Here is an 18,706-nt window from a genome sequence, read left to right as displayed (position 1 = left end):
TTCCTAGGAAACGCATCCTTTAACACTATTAAATATCTCCGCATGTAAAATTCACTTTTGCGACCTACAGGGTAGATTATATGTCAGCAATATTAAACATGGCGGTATCGTCACGAAACTTCTTGTCACGACATGACGCAGAACAAGTTTAAATTGACTTGACTGCGAATATTTCTACGTAGATACATTCTATTGTACGGTCACGTTACACAGTATCAATCCATGGTACGACGAGCAAGAGACCGTAATCTCTTTATCAACTGTCACATATTTCACCTTCCAATTTGCATATTTTGATTGTATTTGATAATTTTACATCCAAAGAACACGGAATTTCTCCACTGTAATAATTGCACTAGAGGGAGTTAAATTCTAAGTTTTTTGAACGAGAGCTATTCCTCTCTCATAAAATTAATTAATTTCATAAATCATGCTCTCTGTCCTCTCATTTACAATGCAGAATGCTTGAGATGTTAATATCACGTTCGAATAATATCAAGTCATTTATTTCGAGAATAAGCCAGTTTCGAAACATCATACATGAATTTGAATGAGATGCGAGCATGAATTGTGACATGCGGATATAATGTGTCAAAATTTCCGAGAACTGAGCTCTTGTAACAATGAAATGAATAAAATCAAACTAGTATCTATTCTAATATATCTCCGAGGAAAAAAGGAGGAGCAGCGAGAGAAGAAATTCCTTAGGATCAGTACCGAAACGCTCGTCTACTTCTGTTTTACCGACATCTCGATTATCTCGCAAATCTCGCGAGAGATTTACGCGGCAGTTCAACGTGTCTCATCGTCTCTCGTCTCATTTTTATCCGCCATCTTCTTCTAGCTTTTTTTCTCTCAGCGGCAGCCTGCGGCGTAGTCGTTGTTCGCGGCGACGAAGCTGATCGGAAAAATCACACGATGGAGAAGAGGCAAAATTGACTCCAGATGCGATGCCGGAAACGAGAATCCAGCCGGGAGAAAAAAGCAGCGCGCGCGCGAAGGCAAGATTGGTAGAGGTCCTCGTGTCAGGTTATTGAGAGATGCGCGCCATTATTGCTCGCGCAAAAAAGTTCCAGGGTCCGAGGAACGAATGCGCCGGAACGAGAAATTAGATTCTCGAATACGTGCCTCGACGAGGAGCGAAGGTGTCCGAGGATAACGAAATGTCTCGTCGAAAGGAATTTCGGAAAGTTAAAACGTTACGAAGCGACTATGGACGTGGGTGAACGCTGCTGTTAAAGCGAGCTGTAAACTACGCGAGTGGCGGAATTTATGGCACGGAATTCCTACACTAACCATTCGTTTCAAGTTTTATTCGCAGACAAGCATGATCGAAGCTAAAGTTTAAACTATGACGCGAACAAAAAATTTTACGAGACGTCGACCCGTTCGTTGCAACGTTTTCTGACAACGGCGAGATTGAAAAGGTGTATGTATCCCGGTGATGTACACGCAAAACGACGAATCAACGGAAATATTTTGTGTGATAAATGAACAATGCGACTTCAAAGCGAAATTTGCCAACCAGAAGTTCAGCGTACGGTTTTATTTCAACGACGAGTCGCTAGTTTTTCTTTCTTCCTTGTTATCTATCTCCATATTTTCTCCAAGCATTATTCACAGAATAGTGTATATGTATTATTAACTGATTAAAATACATTTAAAAAGGGTCTGCATTTGTAATAATAAAAGGAAACGTTGCTTTAGTTTATATATTTTTTTTATAAACATGCTCTAAGAGGTGAGCTTTATAACAGGTTGTTCGACGATCTTATTCAAAGTAAACGGATAATCGATACGATCCTTATTTATTTGCCGATATTTATATACCGGAAATTTCATGTCGTTGCGCAACGTAAAGAGAAACGACGTTCATATAATGCGGTTAAATTTATGAACAGCGAGCTACGGGTTGGAAGGTGCACGCTGACTTTGTCTCCCTAACAAGTGCGCCATCACCTGCTGTGCGGATGTGCTAGTGAGATCGACGCCTCTAGGGTATCCTTCGTCTCTTTTCATCTCATCCATCCCCTTTATTAGCCCAGTCTGCTCGAGACGACAGAAAGAAATGCAGTGGTAATGAAAAGACTTCTCACCAAAAGCTTTCAAAGGGCTTTTCCTTATCTGGATTTTTATCTCTCCTATCTTAATATTGTTTTTCAAAATTATACTATCAAAATTAAAGCAAGTTTTAATAGCAATATAATACACGGTATTGAAAATAAAATAAACGAATCAAGTGTGTAAATATTTTTAACACGATCGAATTTTTAATCGAAGGTTAAACTATAAGATTATTATTTCAAGCATCTGGTGCTCGAAAAGGAAAAATCAACAACGCGCGTACGTCACGTAATTAAATTATTATTTACCAAGGAACTGCGAACATTAAAAGCTCATTTGTGTTGGCATCGAGAAACTAGCTTGCACTTGTGAGGCGAATCGTTTTATCCGTTTCTCTTATCTCTCTCTTTTCTTCAAGGCCGAGTATTATTCTAAGCGTAGAAGCGTGAGATGAAGTGGAGATTAAGCTCGCAACCGTCTCGGCTTAATTGGAACTACGAAAAAGGCACGAAAAATTAATTAATGGATACGGCGCTCTCCGACAGAGTCATAGAAACGTTGCCACTCGCGTACCGCATCTTTGCGCCGGAATATCTCCAGATATTCCATTCTAGCAGGGTGCGCACGCCGGCTTTTAATTTATTTTTTCCAATTAGAACGACTGCTGGCAGTTTCCTACCCTTTCTTTTAATCGTACTCGTGAATTCTCCTCCGTTTTCGCGAGAAAGGCGACTCGACCGATAGATTATCGAAGCCAATTTCGATATTTTCGATATATTTCGCAATTTTCGAGATACAACGAACAATCGAACTCGATAATTATCAAAGTTGAATGAGATGCAGTATTCGATAAGATTAATATTTGGAATTTTTCCGCAACAGCATGATTCAAAACTCTGTGCGCCAACTAGAGTTATAAAATAAACTATATTTTTTTCTAATAAAAAAAAAACAAATACATAAAAAGCATGTTTTTTTTTCATTGGGAAAAAACAAATTTAATTTTTTTATTATTTTTAACATTTTGTTATTATAATAAAAAAAATAATGAAAAGGACTAAAGTTTTTAGATTTTTAATTTAACTTTTTTCGAAAGTAATTTTAATGAATTAATAATACTTTTGCGGAAAATTACATAATATAATCCAGTTTTTACATGTTAACAACAGTTTTTTTATACATCTAACAAAAAAAAAGAATTATATTGTGATTGCTATCATTTTAATCGCAAGACTCTTATTAATCTATTAAAATTACTTTCAAAAAAATATACGTATATACGTATATGTATGAATATTTTTTTATTATATTAAAATAGTAACTAAATAAAAACTTGTACTTTTATCTGTATCAATTTTGACTTGTTTGTGAAGACTTTATCTAACTAAAAATAGTAATTATATAAAAGTAGTATAGTCAATTGCAATGATTTACATTTAAAATAGTGGAGATGTCAAACCTATCTAAAAAATCAAAAATGAGAAACTAATGCAATAATCAAAATGTAAAGATTTGTAATAATCAAAATGTAATCAAAATGTAATGTGTAAATATTTGCAATAATCAAAATGTAAAGATTTATTCAGGTATTTAACATATCTGAAAAAACAAAATTTTGAAAAAAAAAACGAGTCTTATTGTTGTTTCACAAAAACCGTATTTTATGAGAAAAAAACATTTTATTTTTTTTTATATTTCTAGTGTCAAAACTACAAAGATTACAAGTTTTATATGTATATCCAAATAAAACTTAATGATTTATAAATACAGTATACATGAACTTATAAAACTGTGTGCAATTTTTGTTTCTTTATTATATTTATTAAATGATACTGGGAAAGATAGTAATGTTATTTTTTAATCTAAAAATTATTCAAAGCAAAGATGATATTAAACATCCAATAGATGCTCCGAGTATACACTTCGTTAATTTCTTTCGTCGCTGCTCTCTGAATTTCTCCTCTTTTTGCTCTTAGAATCGAAAGAACACACATTTAGATTCATCGTTTATTCGCCGATTCTACCATCCCAAAAAGCGCATACATCTACTCGGCAATCTTTTATGCATTAACGAGTATTTCCGTTGGCTTTATAACTAGAATCTCTCCTAATTATTTAAATGGCAAATAAATCTTGCTTATGAATGGTTTTAATTACGATCTGCAAATATAATTCCTTTCATCGCGGAAAGATCAACTTTCGAAAATAAAACGATTAAACGTATGTTAGAGACGTTTGAAAATTTTATAAGATATTCGAGATGCGTGAATCTCTGACTACTCGGAGTAAATTCGTATTCCCTTTAAACTACAATGTCGGACTGCGCATAAAATTGGTAGCACTTGATATTTACACTCCAAACAGGCGGACATGATATCATACGCTGGATGCGACGCAGAACACATATGGCGAACAACTAGGAATAACTGGGAACAAACGCATCACAAAGACTGAAAGGTGCTCGCTTTCCGTTATTCATGCCTCGGGAAATAGAAATAGAATCTTCATAGAGGGTGAATTTACGTGAATATGTATATATATGTGTGTAAAGAAATAAATAACAATATATAATCATATTCTTCTTATTATATACAAATTATATTAAAATTAAAATAATATAAAATATAATAATATTAAATATATATCATAAAATATAATAACATTAAAATATAATAATATAAAATATATATTATAAAATATAATAATATAGAATATAATAATATTAAATTATATATTAAAACGTGATAATAATATATAATGTTATATACAGTATGTTATCGGGATCGTAGTAATATGTAAAATGAATGTAATTTCTCGTATAAGTCGAAAATACAGAATAAAATTTTATTACATAAAGTTTTCGTTTTTGAGAAAATCGTCTTTAAAGATTCATCGAATTCGACTAAAATAGGAATCGAATCTTGCTACACACAATTGTTTTTATTTCTAAGGATGTTTTGTATGTACAATTTCAGTAAAAAGTAGCTGAAAATCAATATTGACGAATATATCCACTTTTGGTGTATTTTGAATAAGAAATTGTGTGGAATATTATAATTTGATCAGAGATGTATTTTTTAATATTTATTGCGTTTTTACTGAAATATTCCGAATTTTGTTAATGAAAATAATTAATGAAAAATGGTACACCTCCGAAAATTACGGTGTTTTTGTCGATAAAAAAGTATGCTTGAGGGTAGTATCTCTTTAATTCCTTAAAAATTTGTTATCTTAAAATTGTTGGCGGGAAAAGTTAGAAATTCCTGATGCTCGTGTTGAAATCTGAAAAAAGAGATTCCCACGTATAATTCATACCCTCCGCGACAGTCAGGACAATATGCCTGATCAGTGTATCGATTTATTAAATACATTTGCGCGAAGTAATAAACACAATAGAGCGAAGCGCGCGAAACCGTTTATTCGCGCGTACGATATTATTAATTGCCATTACACGGAAATCCCTTATGCGCGGAATTGCAAGTGCGAGGTATACACAACTCGATAACGGCCGATGAAAAATCGCGCATTAATTCCAGCCTATTTATTACATTAGAAACACTCGCTATGTTATCCGACACTTATTTTTCATTCTGTCATCGTTAGCTGCAACAACCGCGGCTGTTGCGAGCTATTAATCTTTTTCTCCCCTTTTGCCCTTCCCATCCCCCCGTTCACCTTCTTTCTACGTTGCCCTCGCTCGTCTTACACCTCTTTTTTTCGTTGCCCGTCCCCCTCGATATAATTATAATAGATTGAGACGCGTCGCGCGCGCTCGCGCGCGAGAAGTGATATCGAATATTCTGCCCATCCGTATTATCTTGTACCGCTACGGGGTGGAAACAGCAGGTGGCCCTTGAATCCGTTTCTCTCTAGGCGAAAGAAGCGCGCGTCAGATAATTCCGCCGGCGACGGCAGACATTCGTCAGTGTCATCCGCGGAAAGAAGGAGCACCCTGCGGGAAGGAAGTTTTTCGAGGAGTTCTGCCGACATCACCGGGCAAAAAAATAATTTGTCAACTAGCTCCTGGAGAAAACTGGATTTCACAAAGAAGTAACTATAGTCTCTCTCTCTTTTTCTCCCTTCTTCTTTCTTTTTCTTTCTCCCCCCTCCTTCCCTTCATTTCTCTTTATTTATCTATCTATATCTATCTATTTACTTTTATTTATATTTCTCTATTATATTCTACAATTTTGTATTAATTCTTATATACTTACGATTTTTATTTATTTTTATATATTTGTAATATTTACGTATATTTTTAACATTTTAATATATTTTATCACACACACACACACACAACATATTTATATTTTATATTATTAATAATATATGCATTTGACTGGTAAGGAAAATCTGCTGCAGATTTCGCGACATCCAACTATTTTTGTATTTATAAATAATTAAACAATTATAAGCAGTCACGCTTATTTTATTTTTGCCAAGCGATATTTCCAGTAATTTGTAATTTAATAAGTGCATGATTGTGGCATTATTTAGATATCAAATTAAGATATTAAAAATGTTTTGTACCTATTTTCAAGATATTGAGAATTTAATGAAAATTACAGTATGTTCTTACATATGTTTAGAATCTTCAGTACAATTTTTCGATTCACTAAAGCGTTCTCTCTCTCTCTCTCCCTCTCACAAGTTATAAGGATTTTAATTTGCACCGAATGAACATATGTTCTTATGGGAAACATAACCACGTTGATTCAAATGATAAAAACACATGGAAATAATATTCAGAGTTTGTTTAAAATTCGCAAAGTTTAGATACAGTGGAAATATTTGGTCAAATAATATTATACAAGTAATAACTGGTTAAAAAGATATTAAATATAATTCAATGAAATTAGCCATGTATCTGTCACAAGGCGAAATTCTCTGTCAAAAGTTAATCATTTCAATTAACAAAATTCGGAATATTTCAGTAAAAACGCAATTAAATATTAAAAAATACATCTCTGCACTGTAGCTAAGATCAAATTATAATATTCCATACAATTTCTTACTCAAAATACACCAAAAGTGGATATATTCGTCAATATTGATTTTTTCAGCTACTTTTTGCTGGGATTCTACAAAACATCCTTAAGCAAAGAGAGAGTTTTAAATTCTTGTCTCAAAACCTTGTATTGCTTAATTTTTCAAGAACTCTCCTGCTATAGTATTTTAAATTGCAAATTTCGGGATATCTCGCATGTATATTTGAGAAGAAGCTTAATTCTGCAGAGCAATCTACACCGAAATTCTGTCCGGATTAAAATACTTCTTAGAACAGAATATTCAAATTAAAATATCAGATTAATATCTATTAATTTGCAGTCCCTCGTAATAACATTATTAAGCATCATCATTAAGTTAAGTGCGCCCGACTTGACAAAGACAGTCTCATTCTGCGAGGTAGCTGAAGCATTTCAATTGAATTTAAAGATATCAATCTTAATGGAGAAGAGATAGGCAGAATATGAGAGGTAGACATCGAGCTTATGCAAGCTCACATCGTGTTACATGAGCTCGGCGTGGGAGCGAAATTTGTAGGACCGAAAGCGGTTCCCAACACGGGATTCATCTGATATCGGGCGCGCGCAGCAAGGGCACCGCTCTCACCCGCTAAAGTATTCGTTTGCTTGAGAAACGCAATTTGCGCGAATGACATTTGTGCAGTAATCCCCCGTATATGTGCAAGCGCGGCTTCTCTACGGGCGTCAACGGTTAACTGGAAAGTTCAACGCGATGATGCCGGTTTAATGCCGCGTATTTTACAGAAAGACAGACAAATAGAGAAAGGAAGAGAGAGAGAGAGAGAAAGATCGACCCCTTTTCAGTCACGTTGCTGATCGCGATTTCGTTTAATCCATGCAGAATGAAGATGAAGTCAAACTGATAACGTCAGTTGTGTCGACGAGCCGACACATAATTAAGAACTACTTAATTACGAAGCCCTCGTCTCTTCTAATTAAACTCTGGTCATCTCCTCCTTCTTACGCCAACCTATCTTACCTGGAATTATAATAAGTCGAATACGATTTCGTTTTATTATTATACGTCCGCGCTTGTGCGAATATCACTTTCAATAACATAGGCCTGCAAAAAAGGAGGTTAAAATTTCTTTTTAAGATGCAATAGTGATTTTTACGTAATTTTGTGCGTTGAATCCGAATCTGGCCGCCGAATTTGCGTAGTATGTCAGGTTTTTGAGTTATTTGTAGTTGAATAGCCCAAAAATCGCTATTTTGGCCAATTTCATGAATTTATTGTGAGTAAACCAAATCTTTTGAAATATTTCTGTCAATGGCATCGTATAGTACTCACTTTCATCTTTCGAATCCACTTTCGATTACCGCCGCACGATTTTTTTTCGCTCAGATATACAAGTCATAAGACTGGTCATGCATAGGGATCTAATAATTCTAAATCAACCGTGCCACCTCTTTATTTCACTACGAATCAAAATTAGGATAAAAATATACATTTTTAAACCTTCTGTCACCTTTTGAAATTAAAAATGGCGCATTCAATATGGCAAATAGAATCACAATAAAAAGGCATAAAATTTAGAAAAACTTATCAAAATGTGTAACAACTGTATTAGGTATTTCTTTACAATATTTTTTGGACAACCTAACCTGACATATGTCAGTCTTTTCAACTTTCAATATCATGGATCTACCATATTGATGTCTATATAAATTTTCTTTAACGTAAATTTTCTTACAACGTCATACTTATATATCTCAGCAAAGAAAAATCGTACGGCGGTAATCGAAAGTGGATTCGAAAGATGAAGGTGAGTACTATACGATGCAATTGACAGAAATATTTGAAAAAATTTGGTTTACTCACAATAAATTTATGAAGTTGGCCAAAATAGCGATGTTTGGGCTATTCAACTACAAATAACTCAAAAACCTGACGTGCTACGCAAATTCGGCGGCCAGATTCGGATTCAACGCACAAAATTACGTCAAAAATCACTATTGCATCTTAAAAGGAAAAATCTTGCAGGCCTATGTAATCGGGCAATCAAGTTCACATAAATAATGAAGCCATCGAAGATAAATGAATACAGGGTTTGCGAATAAGAGAGGAGGCTTTGGAATAAAGAGAAGGGTTTTACCCTTCCTGCATTAGTTCGGCGTTAATCCTCTCCTCTTCGCGCGTGATTGTATTCGGGGAGCTATGTATAGTGTATAATGCACTGTACGCGACATGTATACAGTTCGCGACAGAGAAGAGTGCTTAGCGTCGGCAACGAGTGACTTAATGAAGTATGAATGAAATGTCTAACTCGGCACGTGAGCCAAACAACTTTTTTGTCAAGTCTTTCTCAGGGTGGGCTTGTGGAATTCGTGCCGTCCGAATTTCATGTCGGTGACATTCTTTGTAAGCAATAATTGCGCACACTTAAACAAGTATTTTGCTGATGCAAGTAGGTTTTTAGGCGCCACGAAACAAAATGTAATCGCTATTTTTTGTATCTGCCACATTGTTTGTAACATGTAGAATTTATAGCAGCAAATTCTAGTGACACTTTCTAGCAAATTCAAGTCCCATTGCTAAATATTAATCACTGCATTGGATAAATATGAGGGAGAGTTTCAATACATACTTTAGTTATGAAATCTTTGTGAGAAACGCTTTTTTTGTGTACCATAATCAAACTTTATAACAAATTAGATTGGATTTAACATAGATGAGCGTCATAGAAACACTTTCTTACTAAATTTAATTCTAACAGCTCTAATATAAATCTTTGATTTATATGTCTTTGTTATTTAAATTGAATGCAAAACATATACACATCGCAGTACATCACTTGTTAATCACTTATCTGCTTTAGTTAATTTTTCGTATCTAGAAAATTGTTGTTATAGTTGCAAGATTATTTTTTTCAGTCTATTACAAGATTAAACAAAGTAATTAATTATTTAATTCTTTTGCACACATACATATACTTATTTAAAATTATACATATTTTTTGTTTATGTTATTAAATAATGTATACAAGATTGATAAAACTTCGTTTTTTAAATAAATTGTTATCTAAATAGATTAATAAGAATGATAATGCAAATGTATAGAGATATCTCTTGAAAAGATCGGAATTCATAAAATATTCTTCAAATCATATAATTACAATATATTTATTTTCTGTTACATATGTATAACAAAAGAGTTAATATACTATACTACGTATTATTCAATACATTCCATCACATTTTTTCCGCGTTAGATTGATTGAAGCTTATTTTATAAATAATTTCAAGATATTTATTTCTATATAAATCAAAAAGGTAATAATATAATTATTAAAGTAATGGTAATTATTAAAGTAATTAATTATTAAATTTTCAACGGAAGGATATGTGATATAAATACATTGATACATTTAATATGTTTATTTAATATTATATACAGGGGGATATTTAATGTGATATTACAAAGTGTCTTTCACGAAACTTGATGTCGTAGAAAAAATATTTCAAGTAAAATTTATAAAGTTTTGAGAGAGAAAACATTGATTATCTTAAATTTTTAAGATTTTTCAAAATCAGATGAAGGAAAGAAATCAATTAAAAAAAAATAAAACTATCTTTTTTTTGTAAATCGATTCTTCAATATTCAGCGTAAAGAGTTATAAGGGTAGAATGGTCAAAAATTGAATTTTATAAGATTTTTTTAAAATTTATGAGATATTTTATATACTTTAATTTGATATAAATTATAAAATTTGTAAAACATTCATTTTTCAATTATTTTACCCCAATACTTTTTATACAGAAAATGATGAGAGGATGATTAGTATAAAGAAAAAAATAGTTGTTTCTAAAAAAAAAAATTTTTTTGCCCGTTGCAAATTTATATTTTATATAAATTTGTATATTTTGTATAAATGTACATCTATATTTGTGATATATTTTTTTATAAGATATATATGTATATTTTGTATGAATATATAAAAATAAAATCGTATGGATTATTTGACAAACAAGAAATGTCTAAATCGTTTTCAAGTATGTATGAGAGAGTGATTTTGCCGGCGATCTCGCATGTTACGAAAATATTGCTTCGAGGATGCACGGCGCATACGTATATACACATGATATTCGTGAAATGCAAGCGTGTAATCACACGATTACCGGACAAGCATCAACTCGTAAAATCGTGCGACACGAGATGATGGGACTCCGGCAGAATGATCGAACCCACATACGGTGTATGTATGCAAAGGAGAAGCAGGAGGAGAGATAGATGAACCTGCAGCCCGCCTGTGTCGGTCACGTGATGCACAAAGGACAACTTGATACACAAGTCTTGATATGCAAAGCGCGTGCGACGAGAGTGCATATCCAGCGTTGGCTTGAAATCTACGACGTCAAGAATGGCGCCACTTTAATAGCGATATTTTTATTCCGCACGGTGTATAATGGTAAGAGAAATCCTACTCTCTGACTCTTTCTCTATCGTCTTCTCTCTCTCTCTCTCCTTCTTTCTTTTCTCGCGTGCACGTGCTGCATTTATTTATGACTATAATAGGAAGTAGCTGCGTCGCAGAGTATATTTACGATTGCATAATAAAGTTGCGAGAACTAATGCAAATTCAAGGCCGCAAACAAAGTCGCAAAGCGCAAGGTGACGATTAATGATTTAATAAAATATAGTTTTAGTTAATTTTCATACCTTTCATGTTTATTTTTCACATTTATAATATCTCTTATGATAATTCTAAAGTTCCATCTATTCGATGGCGCTACAGTTCAAATCGGGACTTCCTAGTTTGTATAATGGTTTCGTTGCTTTTTTTATTAGATGAGGTTGTCAGTCTTAAGCTAAACCTTTTTTCCAAAGGAAGGGTTTCATCTTTTTTGATCTCTCTCTTTCATATACCTTAGAGACCCTCTAATCAGAGTCACGAAATAACGTCCCCAATTTTGATTGGTGCCGCCATGTTTTTATTAAATAGTTTAAAATTACAAACATGCCTAGTTGTTCCGTATTAAATTGTAATAATTCAACTGAAAAAGGATATGTAATGAAAGTTTCTCCACGCGATAAAGAACGAAGAGCAAAATGGGCAGCAAATGAGACGAAAAAATTGGAATCCAACCAATACTTCATTTCTCTGCAAGGTTATTTTTTGACGTTAATCATTTTATCTAAATTATTTGAATAAAATAATGTATACTTATTTATTTTAATGCAGTTTTATATCTGATTGCCACAACGAAAAAGAAAATATTTAATAAATACGCTGTATTTAGATGTAAAATTGCATGTAGAAAAACACAAAGGAAAAAAGAAACATTTTGATAGTAAAACTATAGCAATGTATAATATTTGAGACGGAAATATAAGTTTATTTTTCTTTCATCTCATTTGTTTATTATTTATTTCAAATACTATTCAAATTAAATTTATTTCCTGCCATAAATATTTCCGGTTTTAGTAAAAACATGGCGTTGCCGATCCAACCTTATTGACGTTATTTCGTGACTCTGATTAAAGAGTCTCTAATATATCCGTGTTGCGCACTAGATTACCTTGAATTTGCATTAGTTCTCGCAACTTTATCACACGTATATGGGACCTGCAGTTTAATGCCGAACGGCTATCTTAGAGAGATGTTCTTGGCAAGAATTTGTCACTTGCTTTTTTTCGAGAGAGTAGCGAGCATACACAATTTTTCGGTTTTACCGGGAATCGAACCCGAGACCTTTGGCTTTGCGCCAAAGATTAGTGCGCTATCTACTGCGCCACTTCGCTCTTTAATTTTAAAGTTATAATTAATAATTATAACATATTTAAATAACATGACATATATAAAAATATAAGCGCGCTTCTGTAATTGACGGACTGGAAGAATTTAATTCGTGTTGCAAATATTTTTCTTATACTTTATACATTATAATCTTTAGCGAATATATAGTGAAGTAACGAATATATTGTGAGTATATTGTGAAAGGTACAATTAAACTTCGTCGAGAGTCAGACGCTGGTTTACACGCTCATTAAAATTTTTAAATCGGCAGTCGCAAAAGCTCTACAATTCCATTTATAATCTCGTAGAGATTACGTCAAGATATAAAGTCGAATTCTTTTTTCATTGTTCAGCGTGGTGAAAATAAGTGAAGAATGAATTATACTTTGGAATTGTTTTATGCGTGCATAATACTTCAAGTACAAAATTTCCTTTTCGCATGTTTCCGATTTTTGTTTTAAATATTTTTATTTTAATTGCACAAAAATATCCTTGTTCCAAATTAATGTTTTGCATCAAAGAATCTAGATATAAGAAAATAAATGACACATTATATGAGAGAGAAAGTAAGAGGAAACGTAACGAAGTATAGTGCATATATCCAGGCACGTTCTAGCAGGTTAATATGGCAGATCGCTGCCATGACTATTATGTGAGAAGTCAAATCATTACGAACATGTACGTTGATGTGCGTGCTATTACGAAAATGATGCCACTAAATTCAAGCATTGTGATCAGAGAATTCCACAAGATTATCTCACAATCAATTGTCTCGCTCCTTCTTCAACTCTCTTCAGCTGGTTTTCAAGAAAGTTATTATGTATCATTAAATATCACATATACAATATTTTATTTTTTTGCATAAAAAATCTCACTTTTTCTCATAGATAATCAGAGTCAATATTTCTTGAGAAAATTAAATTATTATAGAAAGAGAATATCCGTTTAATAAATTCAATACTAATTTAAACTATCTATTATATATCGCGTGGATAAAAAATTTTACACGTAGAAATAGAGCAGAAAACGGAAGACAGTCGGAAAAGCGACTCTTGCCGATATTGAAGACGTTATAGGTATGCGATAAAACGCAATGCCAGTAAACAAGATTGAGTGTGCTGACGCTCATTTGAAAAGTAGCAAAAACTTGCCCGCGCATTTTTCTCAGAGGTACACAGGGAAAAGATAATTCGATTTGCAAGATCGTATAATAGTCGGAGCAATTTTCGAAATTACCTCCGAGTAATTTTTGTAAGGAATAAAGAAATACACACACGAGTCTCTTTCGGGAGAAAAGTAGGTGAAAATAAAGCAAAGTGAAAATCGGAATTTTGTTTCATATATTATGTTATTACGTTTTACATCGGGACGATTCGAAAGCCATACTTATTAATTGGATCCTCGAGATTGGAAGCTCGGATTTGAGATTCATCTAGAAAATAAATCCAAATCCGCGGAGACGTTATTTTATAAGTAATTATTACTTAAACATGATTCGACCGGTTTTACTTGGGCGAGATCGTCCATCAGACTCAATTGTGCTCATCAATTAATCTAAAACGCAGTTAACTGTGTATAACGATCTGGAAACTTGCGTATGGCGTGCCATTACAATCGTTGTTAAAATATCAGGTGCATTGAATCGCGGACGGAATTACGAGAACGTGCGTTATGAACTTTGTTCGATCGCGAATCGGTTTAACCGCGAGTACGTGCGCTGCGAGGCTCACTATTCAGAAATTACATATTAATGACGGTCTAAATTACAAATTCTTTGGCTTCTTTAGAAATTTATTTTTACATTAACTCTACAATTTATCTACAATTTATTTATTTTACGTGCGACTGTATTCCCATATAATCAAATTCTAATAATTATTAAAGATGTGCAAGATGAAAGATCTAACAATAAGATGTAAGACTCTATTTATTGAAGATGGCAAAGAAGAATTAAATTGTCGCATGTAAAATTAATTTAATTTGAGCCAATTGATGTTTAATACTCTCTTCTTCAATAGTTTAATTTAAATGGATGTTTCTTAGATCAGCGAACATTTATAGTTTAAACGTTTTTGTAAGCTTTAGTAGATAAAACCGTTCCAAAGGCAATCGTTAAATTTTCTTTCTCATTAGAAACGCGAATTCCCATCAGTTAAACAACATAAAAAGGTACAAAAGGAATTCATGGAAATTGTCGTCCAAGTGTATATAACTGTTTCGTGAATAAATGGTTATTTCAAACAATGAAGGACGTTAAATACGAGTTATAATTAATCGAACGACAATTATTTTATGGCTAATGTCTGATCGACTACAAAGAAGAATATATGATTAAATGAGAGAAGATCAGAAATATGATCCATGACAATTCTATATTTTACAATTGTATCTTACATTTTTTACTCTTGCAGAAAACACAAATAATAATCTTGTTATTAAAGATTGCATTTTATATAATATATTTAATACATATATATATATTATATAATTTTATATAATATATTTAATATTATTTATATAATTTTATATAATATATTTAATACATATATATATATATATATATATATATATATATTATATAATTATATTTACCAGAAATATCTTGATAAATTCGTGATGAACAACGTGTCAGGCATTAGGGTAAAAAATTAAGGATTGTACGTTTAATATTAAATGCAGCATATATTGACTTACCACTAGTGCGAGCGGTCAGAATCTTCCTCCAGCGTTTCGAATGTGGCGTGTAAATCCTGCCAGCCGATCGCAGCATCCAATCCTCATGCCCGAAATAATCTGTATTGTTCGTAACACGCTCCGCACCGATTCACTCTCGCGAACAGATGATAAGGACTACTCTAAATGTTCACACGTTCGTGAAAGGTCGAGGGTCTGTGAAAATGCGAATTAATTCTTTAAAATCAGTTCAGCACCTTGACTGTCACATCCAGCAGAAATTCCTGTCGCATCCTAAACAATACACATTGAGTTCTTTTCGAGATGAGCCTAATCTGTCATACAATGATCAGCTCGATAAAAGAGTGCCGATTAAATGAATGTTCATTTCTGATTGCCAACGTGATTCGTGCATACTATATTAAAGAAATCATTCTTTCTCTCTCTCTCTCTCTCTTTTTCTCGAAAGCTGGGAACGATCAATCATTACACATGACGCAGTTATTAAAGGCGCGACCGACGACGAGATATCAAACTATGATTGGACGATTCCTACGAATTATCGACGGCCGGACGAAGTTTGGCCGACATCAACCAGTGATGATAACGCTCTAATGATTCCTCGAGTTCTATATAATCTCTTGCGAAGAAGTCCAGGAAAGTTGGGAAGACGAGAGATAGAGAGTGAGAAAGAGGAAGAGAGAAAAAGAGATTTACTACGAAGCAGTCTCAATCATAAAACGCTTCGATCCCGTTATCCTAAGGCGACCGTCACCAAAAACGACGAGTATGGGACAAGTTTCAGCTCGCGTATAAGCATCAAACTTTTCGATGAGTCCTCGTCTTCATGCTGCCGTATCTTCTGCGGTAAAATCCTCGAGAGCGAAATCCGCGAATTTGTAACGACCGAATATTGCACGCTACCGATTTTGCTCGTCATTTCATCCCGACACGCTCATCTTCGCGCGATTATCATCGACTTCATACACGCGCAATTTTCTTGTTACGTTACTCCTCATCAATTTTCTCACGCCGAGAACACTTCTGGATCACCTCTCAATGTCTCGAGATCTATCGATGGTCGAAGAGATCGCGCCTGGAACGTCCGGATAGTACTGTCAGATAAGTCACAATCTATGCTACGTTGAATAACAGTTTTCTGCGTGCGTAATCCCGAGATCTTGGCACGATTTGACTGGCTGTCTTGATGAGAGATTCGTCGCGAAGGAAAGTGCAAAATTTGTCCATGATCAGGACAACGGTTTTTTACCGGCGCGAGGATGTTATAGGGTCGAGATCGTCATCGAGAATTACGTCGTGACGTGCCAAGTGTCACGCGCAAGTAGCACGTGACGCGTGGCGCTCATCGCGTGTGATCGAGACGAGACAGACTCCACGTTACCCCTAGGCACGCGGAGCGCCCGACGTGACGCTCTGTCGGGTTTGTGTACCGGGGTGCTACTGGGGATAGCCGTATGCTTGTTTTTGCAGAGCTACGCAGCGAGAGAGTGAGACTGGACTAGAGTGGGAGAGGCAGGGCGAGAGATGGTGGTGGAATGACGAAGGGAGGGACGGGAGGAGGCTGAAAGGGAGGGAACGAGCTGATCGAAGCGAGATGGATGATCCAGTAGGGTGGATGAACAAAGACAGCAGGAATAGCGAGGGGAAGAAGAGCACGAGAGAGTCGACGAAAGAGAGAGAAAGAGGGACAGGACGTAGGAAGAGGAAGAACAGAGAGAGAGAGAGAGAGACAGTCAATAAGGGGGAAGAAGAGAACCCAACCCCCACCGGGTGGAGAGTCTCGACTGGCCTCGACGTCGAGCGACGTCGCGACGGCGCACAGCAGTTGCCAGGACCACCATATCCCTCTCCCCATCGTGGCACGACGGCTTTCCTTCCCACCCCATCGCGAGGAGAACTACCACCCTCTCCACGTCGCCATCCACCTCTCGGTGCTTTCCATCCCCGTGCCCCTCACCTTTTCCAGGGCCACGGATCGATCCGACGTCCGTCCGTACATCCGTACGTACATCCGTCCGTAAACTTGCCGCTACGGTTGGTATGTATTCGCGATCAGTCAAGACGTATGGGGATATGTGCGAGTGCACATATCCCCATACGTGTGCGCGAGAGCACGTGCAAGTCTCATTGCTCGGGACAAGTGTTAAATTGCAAGATCAAAAATGAGATGTCTCTCTTTTTCCCTTTCTATTTTCCTTCTCCCTTTCTCTCTTGACTACTCTCTAGAATATATGTGATGTTTCGCGCAATTTGCTCTTGAAAATTTGCTTGTCAACGTAAAAGTTACTCAAGGAATATGTATGCAATTGCAATGTCGAGACAATATGGGATATCTCTCCGCCGATCCTTTTGTGTAGTAGAATTTGTAAAGTAGTTTAATCACTGTTCCCGTAGATTCTTTTCCGAGTCTCGGATGTACTTTGTTGCAATTAACGGGATTTACGGGATAATAGCTAAGCCGCGAAGTTAGCTTGAAAAGTTAACGAACATTATTTCGCGAGTTACGATGAGAGCACGTATGCTCGTCTCGCCAAGTTCGTCTCTTTCGTACGTTCAATTCTCGACAACTCGTATATAATATATCGCAAGTGGAGCCATGTGTGTGGGTGCAAACTTGCACCCATGGCCATATGCTCGCTTATCTGCTGACATTCCGTTTTAGCGACGCGTACTAAACTCACTCGCGCACGCACGTTGAATTCCCAGTTTGCACACTCGCAATCTCTCACGATGCTAGTAAAGTCGGATGTTTACCTTGCCATTAAGAGAAACGGTTTTTCATGCTGCCAAGTGATAATGGGTCAGTGCGAACAATTTTCTCACTCGCACAGCAATCCATTACGCAGGAAACTGATATATTTGACATATGATAAAATATCCGACTTGAAAAGCTAATGTAATGCCGAAAATAAAAATCTTGAAGAAAGATACTATGAAAAATGAAGACAGATTACACTAGCATGAGTTATTTTACAGCAAAGAGAAAGAGAAAAGAAAAAAGGAATATATACATATGTATTATCATGTGAGTATATTATTATGAGTAGCTCAGAGTACCAAGTGGTGCCAATCCACCCAAACTCGATTTTGATTAACAGATTTGAGATGTAGACATTGCAATCTATTATCAACCATGTAATTACACTGAAATTTGCTTTCAGGATCACAATCAGTTCTGCATAG

At 34.9% G+C, this 18,706-nt stretch overlaps 1 protein-coding gene across 2 annotated transcripts in view; it reads right to left on the bottom strand.

The window, feature by feature from the left end:
- LOC105256699 (neuroligin-1) overlaps window positions 1-16,998 on the bottom strand; it is a 269,355-nt gene extending 252,357 nt beyond the window's left edge. The window contains exons 1-2 of one of the 2 annotated variants that reach the window (XM_025410759.1): window positions 16,220-16,998; window positions 15,524-15,796 (exon numbers count right to left, since the gene is read on the bottom strand). The gene's annotated coding sequence lies outside the window, so the exon portion shown is untranslated. Of the gene's footprint in view, window positions 1-15,523 lie in introns of both variants that reach the window. The other variant, XM_025410760.1, reaches the window with a different exon arrangement.
- Window positions 16,999-18,706: the final 1,708 nt, after the last annotated feature.

This window comes from Camponotus floridanus, unplaced genomic scaffold (genome assembly GCF_003227725.1).
Source record: "Camponotus floridanus strain SB8 unplaced genomic scaffold, Cflo_v7.5 scaffold34, whole genome shotgun sequence".
NCBI lineage: Eukaryota > Metazoa > Arthropoda > Insecta > Hymenoptera > Formicidae > Camponotus > Camponotus floridanus.
Note: the sequence above shows the minus strand (reverse complement) of the source record. Positions and strands in the feature narration are given on the sequence as shown.